Below are 13,588 nucleotides of genomic sequence, written 5' to 3'. Positions count from 1 at the left end.
AATTCTACTTCTAGGAATTTACCCGAAGAAAACAAGATCCCTGATTCAAAAAGACATATGCACCCATTACTTATAACAGCCCAGATACGGAATAAACCTAAGTGTCCACCAATAGGTGAATGGATAATGAAGATATGCTGCATATACACAATGGAATGTTATTCATCCATAAAAATAAAAGAAATCCTGCCATTTGCAACAACATGGATGCATCTAGAGGGTATTATGGTCAGTGAAATAAGCCAGGAGAAAAAAGACAAAGCCATATGATTTCATTTATTTATGGAATATAAAAACAAAGCAAAACAGAATGAACAGAACAGCAGTAGACTCACAGTCACTGAGGAGGGACTAGTAGTTACCATGGGTGAGGCATTGGGGTGGGTAGGTGGGCGGGTGTGGGGGATAAAGGAGCACAAAAATTGTTAATCACAATGAAAGTTAGCCATGGGGATAGTTGAACAGCATTGAGAATATAGTCAATGACTCTGTAACAGCTTTCTACATGGACTGATAGTAGTAACTGCACTAGTTGGGGTGAGGATTTAATAATACGGGTACTGTTGAACCACTCACTGTGCTGCATATTTGAAACCAATATAAGATTGTATACCAACAATACTTCAATTGAAAAAAAGTTTTTTTGACTAGGTCAAGCACTCATATTATGTATTTTTTCATAATTATAAATCAACTAGCAATTAAAAAAAAACAATGGTGAGGTGATGTAATAATCCTCAAGGCAAGGAGGCCTGTAGCTATGATCAAAGACATGAGATGTAGAAGAATGTTCATTTACAAACTTAAATATCTTTGTTTAAGGTACCTAAGTGCTAGGAAAACAAATATGAATAATACACAACCCTGTCCACTGAGGAACACAGTCTAAACACAAGATTATCAGCCAAGAGAGAAATGATAGAACATAGAGAAATGGCTGAGCTGACAGCTTGTGCCCAGGAAGCTAGGTTGGTGCCAGAACTTTGATTTGCTCATGTCAGTGAATGGCTAATCTTCCATTTAGCAGGGATTGATTTTGTCAATGCAAAGTTAATCAGTTTGTGATGGTCAGACATGTGCCATGAAAGCTCCCAAGAGAGTGATGTCTAAATCAGAGTGTCAATTTATTGGTGTATAGGAAGATTCTATATTTACATTGACTGCAGTATTTTTGTTCAATGTTTTAGATCAGTGCTCTCCAGTAGAAATATAATACTATTTACAAATTATAGAAGTAATTTTACATTTCCTAGTAGCCATATTAAAAAAGTAAACAGAAACACATAAAATTAATTTTAATAATACATATTATTTAATTCAATATATCCAAAATGTAATTTTAACAGTAATCAGTATAAAATTATTACGGAGATATTTTACATTCTTCTCATACAAAGTCTTCAAAATTTGGGGTGGATTTTACATTTACAGCATATCTCAATTCAGATTAGCCACATTTCAAGTTCTCGTGGGGCTACGTGGATGTCTAGGATATCCCCTCTTCTGAGAAAAACTGGGTGGTTCTCTGGTGAGCATGGAATCAAAACAGAGGGTGCTAGATGGTCTGAAAGGATATGATATTGGGATATGGCACTGGCCTGGCTAGCAGTGAAGAACCTACTCTCATCCACAGGAGTATACATTTGTAGTGCTTTTAATATTTGTTGTATTTAACAGGTCTTGTCTTAGCAGTACTGGACTAATACTACCAAACTCTTCTTTTGATTCTATGTAAACCATTTTCTTCTATTAACATACTTCACTCAAATAAGTTAAAAAACTTTTAAGGTCTTTTCTATTTAATCATGTTTAAATGCAGACTAGTCAGTCTTTGATTTGTATGTTTCTTATCTCTCCACCCAAGCTGTTACTTTTCTTCCATGGGGTTAATACTTTCTCCGTCTGGCTAACTTTATCAGTGAGGTGTTTTACAAAACTAAATATATGTTTATTATAAGTGCATTTTAAGTAAGTAAATTATAACCATTATTACAAACAATTTGGAAAGTAAAGAAAAGCAAAAATTTCCACAATACAATGATTGCTTATTATGGTTTATATTTTAATTTAGTTGGAATCATAGGCTATAAACTCATATTCTGTTTATATATTTATTGTTTTTGTTTTCAATTTCTTTCTTTCTTTATTTTATTTTGGTATCATTAATCTACAATTATATGAAGAACATTATGTTTACTAGGCTCCCCCCTTCACCAAGTCCCCCCCACAAACCCCATTACAGTCACTGTCCATTAGCATAGTAAGATGCTGTAGAATCACTACTTGTCTTCTCTGTGTTGTGCAGCCCTCCCTGTGCCCCACCCCACATTATACATGCTAATCATAACGCCCCCTTTCTTTTTCCCTGCCCTTATTCCTCCCTTCCCACCCATCCTCCCCAGTCCATTTCCCTTTGGTAACTGTTAGTTCATTGTTGGGTTCTGTGATTCTGCTTCTGTTTTGTTCCTTCAGTTTTTCTTTGTTCTTATACTCCACATATGAGTGAAATCATTTGGTACTTGTCTTTCTCCGCCTGGCTTATTTCACTGAACATAATACCCTCTAGCTCCATCCATGTTGCTGCAAATGGTAGGATCTGTTTTTTTCTTATGGCTGAGTAATATTCCATTGTGTATATGTACCACATCTTCTTTATCCATTCATCTACTGATGGACATTTAGGTTGCTTTCATTTCTTGGCTATTGTAAATAGTGCTGTGATAAACATAGGGGTGCACTGGCCTTTATTATGTTGAGGTACTTGCTCTCTATACCCATTTTGTTGAGAGTTTTTATCATGAATGGATGTTGAATTTTGTTGAATGCTTTTTCAGCATCTGTGGAGATGATCATGTGATTTTTGTCCTCCTTTTGTTTATGTGGTAGATGATATTGATGGATTTCAAATGTTGTACCATCCTTGCATCCCTGAGATGAATCCTACTTGGTCATGGTGTATGATCCTCTTGATGTATTTTTGAATTCGGTTTGCTAATATTTTGTTGAGTAGTTTTGCATCTATGTTCATCAGGGATATTTGCCTGTAATTTTCTTTTTTGGTGGGGTCTTTGCCTGGTTTTGGTATTAGCGTGATGCTGGCTTCATAGAATGAGTTTGGAAGTATTCCCTCCTCTTCTATTTTTGGAAAACTTTAAGGAGAATGGGTATTATGTCTTCTCTGTACGTTTGATAAAACTCTGCAGTAAATCCATCTGGCCTGGGAGTTTTGCTCTTGGGTAGTTTTTTATTACTGGTTCAATTTCATTGCTGGTAATTGGTCTGCTTAGATTTTCTGTTTCTTCCTTGGTCAGTCTTGGAAGGTTGTATTTTTCTAGGAAGTTGTCCATTTCTTCTAGGTTTTCCAGCTTGTTAGCATATAGTTTTTTATAGTATTCTGTAATAATTCTTTGTACTTCTTTGGGGCCATCTTGATTTTTCCTTTCTCATTTCTGATTCTGTTGATGTGTGTAGATTCTCTTTTTCTCTTAATAAGTTTGGCTAGAGGGTTATCTATTTTGTTTATTTTCTCAAAGAACCAGCTCTTGGTTTCATTGATTTTTTCTTTTGTTTTATTCTTAATTTTATTTATTTCTTCTCTGATCTTTATTATGTCCCCCCTTCTGCTGACTTTAGGCCTCATTTGTTGTTCTTTTTCCAATTTCATTAATTGTGTCTTTAGACTATTCATTTGGATTGTTCTTCATTCTTTAAATATACCTGGATTGCTATATACTTTCCTTTTAAAACTGCTTTCGCTGCATCCCACAAAAGTTGGGGCTTTGTGTTGTTGTTGTCATTTATTTCCATATATTGCTTGATCTCTATTTTGATTTGGTCATTGATCCATTGATTATTTAGGAGCATGTTGTTAAGCCTCCGTGTGTTTGTGAGCCTTTTTGCTTTCTTTGTAGAATTTATTTCTAGTTTTATACCTTTGTGGTCTGAGAAGCTGGTTGGTAGAATTTCAATCTTTTGGAATTTACTAAGGCTCTTTTTGTGGCCTAGTATGTGATCTATTTTGGAGAATGTTCCATGTGCACTTGAGAAGAATGTGTATCCTGTTGCTTTTGGATGTAGAGTTCTGTAGATGTGTATTTATGTCCATGTGTTCTAGTGTTTTGTTCAGTGCCTCTGTGTCCTTACTTATTTTCTGTCTGGTGGATCTGTCCTTTGGAGTGAGTGGTGTGTTGAAGTCTCCTAAAATAAATGCATTGCATTATATTTCCTCCTTTAATTCTGTTAGTATTTGTTTCACATATGTTGGTGCTCCTGTATTGGGTCCATATATATTTATAATGGTTATATCCTCTTGTTGGATTGACCCCTTTATCATTATGTAATGTCCTTCTTTATCTCTTGTTACTTTCTTTGTTTTGAAGTCTATTTTGTCTGATACTAGTACTGCAACAGCTGCTTTTTTCTCCCTGTTGTTTGCATGAAACATCTTTTTCCATCCCGTGACTTTTAGTCTGCGCATGTCTTTGGGTTTGAGGTGAGTCTCTTGTAAGCAGCACATAGATGGGTCTTGCTTTTTTATCCATTCCATTACTCTGTTTCTTTAGATTGGTGCATTCAGTCCATTTACATTTAGGGTGATTGTTGAAAATATGTACTTATTGCCATTGCAGGCTTTAGGTTCGTGGTTACCAAATTCAAGGTTAACTTCTTTACTATATTACTTAACTCACTTATTAAGCTATTATAAACAGAGTCTGATGATTCTTTATTTCTCTCCCTTCTTATTCCTCCTCCTCCATTCTTTATATGTTAGGTGTTTTATTTTGTGCTCTTTTGTGTTTCCTTTGACTGCTTTTGTGGGTAGTTGATTTTATTTTTTGCCTTTAATTAGAATTTGATTGTTCTGCTTTCTTTGCTGTGATTTAATTTTATCTGGTCACATCCATTTCGCCTTAGGAGTGCTTCCATCTAGAGCAGTCCCTCTAAAATACCCTGTAGAGGTGGTTTGTGGGAGGCAAATTCCCTCAAGTTTTGCTTGTCTGGGAATTGTTTAATCCCTCCTTCATATTTAAATGATAATCGTGCTGGATACAGTATCCTTGGTTTGAGGCCCTTCTGTTTCATTGCATTAAATATATCATGCCATTCTCTTCTGGCCTGTAAGGTTTCTGTTGAGAAGTCTGATGATAGCCTGATGGGTTTTCCTTTGTAGTTGACTGTTTTTCTCTCTCTGGCTGCCTTTAATACTCTGTCCTTGTCCTTGATATTTGCTATTTTAATTATTCTGTGTCTTGGTGTTGTCCTTCTTGGGTCCCCTGTGTTGGGAGTTCTGTGTGCTTCTGTGGTTTGAGCGACTATTTCCTCCCCCAGTGTCAGGAAGTTTTCAGCAATCTTCAAATACACTTTCTATCCCTTTTTCTCTCTCTTCTTCTTCTGGTACCCCTATAAATGTGAATATTGTTCTGTTTGGGTTGGTCACACATTTCTCTTAATATTCTTTCATTCCTGGAGATCCTTTTATCTCTCTCTGCATCAGCTTCTCTGCATTCCTCTTCTCTGATTTCTATTCCATTAATGGCCTCTTGCATCTCGTCCATTCTGCTTTTAAGTCCTTCCAGAGATTGTTTTATTTCTGTATTCTCCCTCCTTAAGTCATTTAGGTACAATTTCAAGTCCATCAGCATGGTTATGACCTTTATTTTGAATTCTTTTTCAGGAAGATTGATTAAGTCTATCTCCCCAGTTCTCTCTCAGGGGAGGATGTCTGTGTGATTCAGGTCTGGATCAAATTCTTCTGCCTTTCCATGGTGAGAGAGGTAGTCATGGGCAGTTGGCACATGTGTTAGCAGGGAGAACAAAGTCCCTTCCCTCTTGCTCCTTGCCTTCCTTTCCTGGAAGAACGGCAACCCCTAGCGGATTGTGCTTGGCAGTTGCACACAGACAGGGTCTCTGATTCTTGCCTGGGCCGCTGTGGAGTAAGCTCCGTGTGGTTGTTGTGGGCGTGGCCGCTTTCAGGCTGCTGCTCGGCTGTGGTGGGGCCCTGCCAGAGGAGAAACTGGTGGGAGGCTGTTTATTGCCGTGAGAGGCCACAGAGCTGCGATGCCGCCCAGGGGGTTAGGGCACGGGGAGTTCCCTGGGATTCCCAGCTTCTATGCTGAGTGTGCCAGGATGCTTCCATCCAGCCGTGAGGCCCCTGTCCCTTTAGGACTTTCAAAAAGCACTTGCTTTTCTTTGTTATAGAGGCGCCGGCTGCAGGACCTGCTCACAGGTTGCACTGTTCCATTTCCCTAGTATCCAGCACACCATGCACTGTGTGTCTGTGCTCCTGGTGTAGATGGCTTGGGCTGGCTATTTAGCAGTCCTGGGCTCCCTCTCCCTTCGCACGCTGACTCCTTCCTCCTGCTGGGGAGCTGAGGTGATTGGCACACTCCTGCTGGGCCATGGCTTGTATCTTACCCCCTTCATGAGGTGCTGGGTTCTCTCAGGTGTTGATGTAGCCTGGCTGTTGTCCTGTATCTTCTGGTCTCTCTTTTAGGAATAGTTGTATTTGTTGTATTTTCAAAAATATATGTTTTTGTGAGGAGATTTCCGCTGTCCTACTCACACCACCGTCTTGGCTCGTCCTCAACCATCACTTTTTAAAAAGCGATTTCTCCTGCCTGCTGAAGTCAGTGACTGAAAGAGTACATTGGGAATGGAGCATATATGCCTCCAAAGATTAGGGCTACAAAGGGGCAGCATGCCCTCCCTGCCACATCTGCTGCTAGCCCTGTCCCTGTTGGTCTCAGAGGCTGGGATTCGTCCAAAGCTTGATCCATTGATTATTAAGCCTCCATGTGTTTGTGGGCTTTTTCGTTCTCTTTTGTGTAATTTATTTCTAGTTTCATACCTTTGTGATCTGAGAAGCTGGTTGGTACAATTTCAATCTTTTTTAATTTACTGAGGTTCTTTTTGTGGCCTAGTGTATGATCTATTCTTGGAAATGTTCCATGTGCACTTGAGAATAATGTGTATTCTGTTGCTTTTGGATGCAGTGTTCTGTAAATGTCCATTAGGTCCATCTGTTCTAATAGGTTGTTCAGTGCCTCTGTCTCTTTACTTATTTTCTGTCTGGTTGATCTGTCCTTTGGAGTGAGTGTTGTGTAGAAGTCTCCTGAAATGAATGCATTGCATTCTATTTCCACCTTTAATTCTGTTAGTATTTGTTTCACATATGTACGTCATCCTGTGTTGGGTGCATAGATATTTATAATAGTTATATCCTCTTGTTGGAGTGACCCTTTCATCATTATGTAATGTCCTTTTTTGTCTCTTGTTACTTTCTGTGTTTTGAAGTCTATTTTATCTGATACAAATACTGCAACTCCTGTTTTTTTCTCCCTGTTAGTTGCATGACATATCTCTTTCCATCCCTTTACTTTCAGTCTGTGTATGTCTTTGGGTTAAAGTGAGTCTCTTGTAGGCAGCATATGGACGAGTCTTATTTTTTAATCCATTCAGTGACTCTTTGTCTTTTGATTGGTGCATTCAGACCATTTACATTTAGGGTGATTATTGATAGGTATGTACTTACTGTCATTGCAGGCTTTAGATTCGTGGTTACCAAAAGTTCAAGGGTAATTCCCTTACTATCTAACAGTCTAATTTAACTCACTTCATGTGCTATTACAAACAAAACCTGGAGGTTCTTTTTTTTCCTCCTTTTTCTTCCTCCTCCATTCTTTGTGTGTTATGAATCATATTCTTTATTCTTTGTCTGTCCCTTGGGTGACATCTATTTAGCCTTAAGAATACTTCCATCTATAGGAGTCCCTCCAAAATGCACTGTAGAGGTAGTTTGTGGGTGATAAATTCTCTCAACTTTTTCTAATCTGACGATTATTTAATCCCTCCTTCAAATTTAAATGATAACCTTGCCAGGTATACTATTCTTGGTTCAAGGCCCTTCTGCTTCATTGCATTAAATATATCATGTCACTCCCTTCTGGCCTGTAAGGTTTCTGTTGAGAAGCCTGATGGGTTTTCCTTTGTATGTGATCTTTTTTCTCTCTCTAGCTGCTTTTAAAAGTCTGTCTTTATCCTTGATCTTTGCCATTTTAATTATTATATGTCTTGATGTTGTCTTCCTTGGATCCCTTGTGTTGGGAGATCTGTGCACCTCCATGGCTTGAGAGACTATTTTCTTCCCCAGATTGGGGAAGTTTTTAGCAATTACCTCCTCAATGACACTTTCTATCCCCTTTTCTCTCTCTTCTTCTTCTGCTACCCCTATAATATGAATATTATTCCGTTTGGATTGGTTACACAGTTCTCTCAATATTTTTTCATTCTTAGAGATTCTTTTTTCTCTCTGTGCCTCAGCTTCTCTGTGTTCCTGTTGTCTGATTTCTATTCCATTTACCATCTCTTCTACTACATCTAATCTGCTTTTAAATCCCTCTGTTGTATGTTTCATTTCAGATATGGAATTTCTTAATGATTGAATCTCTGACTTAAATTCATTCCTGAATTCTTGAATATTTTTCTGTACCTCCGTAAGCATGTTTATGATTTTTATTTTGAACTCTCTTTCAGGCAGATTCGTGAGTTCAGTTTCATTTTACCCCTTTTCTGGGGTTTGTGAGATTTTGGTCTGAACCATGTTCTTTTGATGTTTCGTATTTCTGTGTGGTGCCCACTAGTGCCCAGAAGCTCCAGTCTCTGGAGCTGCTCAGCCCATAGAGTGAAGTTGAGGGTTGTAGGGGAGTGGAGCTGGTGCCTGGTGGAAGGAAAGATCTGTTTTGTGATTCCAGTCTGTGGTGCCTGTCTCTGGTGTCAGAGCCAGTGGGCCAAGCACACAGGTTGCTTTTGGATGTCTGTTAGGTCCATCAGTTCTAACAGGTTGTTCAGTGCCTCTGTCTCTTTACTTATTTTCTGTCTGGTTGATCTGTCCTTTGGAGTGAGTGTTGTGTTGAAGCCTCTGTACTTTGCATCTCTAGCTGTTGTAGGCAGGGCCTCCATCTGCCTGGACTGATGCCAGCACAGTGACTGCAGGTTTGTGAACAGGTGTTGTCAGGCCAGGAGTAAGGCGCAGCAGGCTGTGTGTCACAGTAGGGGGCCTCGGAGCTGAGTAGGCAGCCAGGGGGATGGGGCACCTGAAGCTCCTCAAAGTTCCCAACCAGCTGGGCAGAATGCACCCAGGCAACCTTGTCCAGCTCTCCCCTACCCCACACAGCAAACTCTGTGCAAACTCCGTTCCTTCAGCAGCCCTCTCACTGCTAGGAAGCCTCTCAGACCACCTGCCTTTCCCTTGTCCCAGAGTGGCTGGGAGTGGATCCCCTCCTCCACAAATGGCCAGAATCTGTCTCTCAAGCACTCCACGTGTCTGAGCTCCCCAAGTCCAGAGCACCACACTGTAGGTTTCTGCTCCCAAAGCAGACCTCCAGGGCTGGCTGTTCAGCAGTTCTAGGCTTCCACTCCCTCCCCTGCTCCATTTCTCCTCCTCCCACTGGTGAGCTGGTGTGGGGGAAGGGCATGGGTCCCACCTGATTAAGGCTTTTGTACGTTACCCTGTTTCGTGAAGGCTTTCGTACGTTACCCTGTTTCGTGAGGTCTGCTCTGTTCATGAGGTCTGTATACAGTCTGGTTTAGCCTTCTTTCTTGTTGCTGTTTTGGGGTTAGTTGTATCAGTTAACTACATTTTCAAACTATTTGTAGTTTTGGGAGGAAGTCTCCGTCTCACCTCTCATGCACCATCTTGAATCCCCCTGTTTAAAGTCTTTTAATATCTTGTAAGGAATAGATGTATAAAGTGCTTTGACCCCTCCTTGTGGAAAATCATGATCCTCATTTGGCCCAAAAGGAGTTAAATTAACTGGTGCTACTAAGGGTGTCAGGTAAGTATCCATATCACTCTCCCTCTGAGCTTTGCGTATTCCTGCCACGAAGGCAGAAGCAGCAGGAACAGAAGCTGAGGGTTTTTTATGATGAAAGGAATGAATAGAACTCTCATCATCAGTCTCTGGAGAAGAAGGAGAGGAGGATGAAGAGGAGTCAGATGGATGTGGGGATGAAGATCACTTTATTTTACCACATCATCTAAGAGTTCTCTCTCACACTCTTGTATGTCTGATTTGGTTTCAGACAGTGGGGGAGTTTGCAAAGGCTGCAAGGCGAGAGTGATCAAATTACATAAAGACCAAACAGGCACTGGGATAATATCCCCTGTCTGTGAGCCTTTTTAAAGTCTCTTAATACATTATCCCAATCAGCCTTTTAAGTGTCTCCCCTGTGGTGGCAACCAGTAACAATATTTTTAAAATATATTTGTGAAGTTGAGCAAAGTCCTTTTTAGAAGTTTTCACTCCTGAGGTTTTCAGGAGGGCACAGAGTAATTTTAAGTAATCCTCCAGTTTATCTGTTTTAGTTTCATGTTGGACCATTATAGTGTCCCTGACGTCTCGATCCTGTCCCTATGTATGCTTTCCCTGGAGTCTTACTGGATCAACAATCTTCGGAGCTTCCCCGCTCTGAGTTTCAGGATCCCTGTTCAGGCACTGCTTGTCGGTTCCTCCCTGCCTCTGACCCACAGATAAGGGAGGAGATGCAAAGAGATATTGAAGATCTGAAAGGACCAGCCAGGGAACTCAAGGCTTAACTGTGCAAGAGTGGTGCTGAGAGGGCACCTCTCATATTTATTTATCAAATGGTTGTTAACAACAATAAAATTCTGTATAGGGGACTCAATACTCAAATCATTAATCAACCAAAGCCTAACTCTCAACAGTCTCCAATCTTCTGAACAAGTTCTTACATGGTGAACAATGCAAGGGCAGTCATATCACAGAAACTGTTTCAGTTTTGATCACACATCATGAACTATAAACAAATCAAATATGATTATTCATTTGATTTTTATAGTTGATTTATATGTGAATCTCACACCTTCTAACTTTAAGTCACTCATTATGCTATTATAAACACAGTCTGATGATTCTTTATTTCTCTCCCTTCTTATTCTTCCTCCTTCACTCTTTATATGCTAGGTGTTTTATCCTGTACTCTGTCTTTCCTTTGATGACATTTGTGGATAGTTGATTTTATTTTTTGCCTTTCATTAGTATTTGGTTGGTCTGTTTTCTTTGCTGTGATTTTATTTTATCTGGTGACATCTGTTTAGCCTTAGGAGGGCTCCCATCTAGAGAAGTCCCTCTAAAATACCCTGTAGAGGTGGTTTGTGGGAAGCAAATTCCTCAACTTTTGCTTGTCTGGGAATTGTTTAACCCCTCCTTCATATTTAAATGATAATCGTGCTGGATACAGTATTCTTGGTTCAAGGCCCTTCTGTTTCATTGAATTAAAAATATCATGCCATTCCCTTCTGGCCTGTAAGTTTTCTGTTGAGAAGTTTGATGATAGCCTGATGGGTTTTTTCCTTTGTAGGTGATCTTTTCTCTCTCTCTGTCTGCCTTTAATACTCTGTCCTTGTCTTTGATCTTTGCCGTTTAATTATTATATGTCTTGGTGTTGTCCTCCTTGGGTCCCTTGTGTTGGGAGATCTGTGGACTTCCATGGTCTGAGAGACTATTTCCTTCCCCAGATTGGGGAAGTTTTCAGCAATTATTTCTTTTTTTTTTATTTTTTTTATTTTTATTGAAGGGTAGTTGACAACAGCATTGCATTACATTAGTTTCAGGTGTACAACACAGTGATTCAACATTTATATACATGATAATTCTAGTACCAGGTATCACCATACCAAGTTGTTACAATATTTTGACTATATTCCTTATGCTATACATTACATCCCGGTTACTTATTTATTTTACAATTGGAAGTGTGTTTATATATATATATATATATATATATATATATATATATATATTTTTTTTTTTTTGTGAGGGCATCTCTCATATTTATTGATCAAATAGTTGTTAACCACAATAAATTTCTGTATAGGGGGGTCAATACTCAATGCACAATCATTAATCCACCCCAAGCCTAATTTTCATCAGTCTCCAATCTTCTGATGCATAACGAACAAATTCTTACATGGAGTACAAATTCTTACATAGTGAATAAGTTACATGGTGAACAGTACAAGGGCAGTCATCACAGAAGCTTTCGGTTTTGTTCATGCATTATGAACTATACACAGTCAGTTCAAATATGAATATTCATTTGATTTTTAAACTTGATTTATATGTGGATACCACATTTCTCTATTATTATTATTTTTAATAAAATGCTGAAGTGGTAGGTAGATACAAGATAAAGGTAGAAAACATAGTTTAGTGTTGTAAGAGAGCAAATGTAGATGATCAGGTGTGTGCCTGTAGACTATGTGTTAATCCGAGCTAGATGAGGGCAATAAACATCCATGTATGCCAAAGATTTCTCTCAGAACATGAGGGGGGAGGTTCTAAGCCTCACCTCTGCTGCTCCCCATTTTCTCACCAGATGGCCCCCTGCGACTGTGCCTGTCTTAGGTTGTTCCTCCCTTGAGGAATCTTACCCGTCTCTGGCTAACCAGTCATCTTCCGGGGCCATACAGGGAAATGTTAAGTTGGTAAGTGAGAGAGAAGCCTTATTGTTTGAAAAGGTTAGCTTTTTACTTCTTTGCATATTTATGCCTTGTGGCTTCTATGCCCAGCATTTGTCTTGAGGTGTCTTTACCACTTGGAAGAATTATGATACTCGGTAAATTCGACATGTGGCACGAGTTCTATTTAAAGGTTGTGATTAGGTAGGAAGAAGAAAAGCTATAGAAGTAGCAGGCAGAAGAAAACCTGGGAAGATTGATTATTTCTTTGACATATCTTCTTGTAGAGTAACTTCAGCATGGATAGGTTTTAAACGACTAATTAAATTGTGCACACACATTAACATAATAGGAATATAGTTACATAACCAAAGCATACCTGTAATTACCAGCCATCTCCAGTGAAACCAAGAAAACCAGTTAGGCACCTTAGGCATTTGTGAAAACTTATCTATGATATGGTGGATATTGTCCGACTGAATTTAAACAGTCTGAGAGAATTCAGATAAACTAGAACACCCCATTCCTGGGGACTGTTCATATCCCATATGTTCTTTTAACGATAAATAGTCTGTGGTTGTAAGATTTTGGAGTGCTACAATTTGCACTTCTCCTAATTCTTGGTTGAGTTCCAACAGTATAGATCCAGTCCAATTTTTGTTTTACTGTACGCACAGGCCAGCTTAGATATCTCCTTCATCTTTCCCATGGCAGGTCCAGGAACTGGTGGGATGAGTGCATCTACACCTGTGACAGTGCGTGGATCTTTGTTGGGGTTTTTTTTTTTTTTCTGATCATCTTCTGTCATGAGTCTTCCCAAGAGTGCTGATGTTGGAAGTTCTTTTTCATATCGTATCTTAGTTCATTTTCGGGGTAGCCAAATTAGGCTTTGATCCTCTGTATAAACACAAACAGACCCTTTGCCTACACTTTTATATGTCCTTTATATCATTGTGTAGAACTCATTAGAGGTCACCACATAGGAACTGCATTTTTTTTTAATCATTAATCTACACTTACATGACGAATACTTTGTTTACTAGGCTCACCCCTATACCAGGTCCCCCCTATATACTCCTTTACAGTCCTGTCCATCAGCGTAGCAACCTG

This window comes from Manis pentadactyla, chromosome 4 (genome assembly GCF_030020395.1).
Source record: "Manis pentadactyla isolate mManPen7 chromosome 4, mManPen7.hap1, whole genome shotgun sequence".
NCBI classification, from domain to species: domain Eukaryota; kingdom Metazoa; phylum Chordata; class Mammalia; order Pholidota; family Manidae; genus Manis; species Manis pentadactyla.
This window is presented reverse-complemented; position numbering follows the sequence as displayed.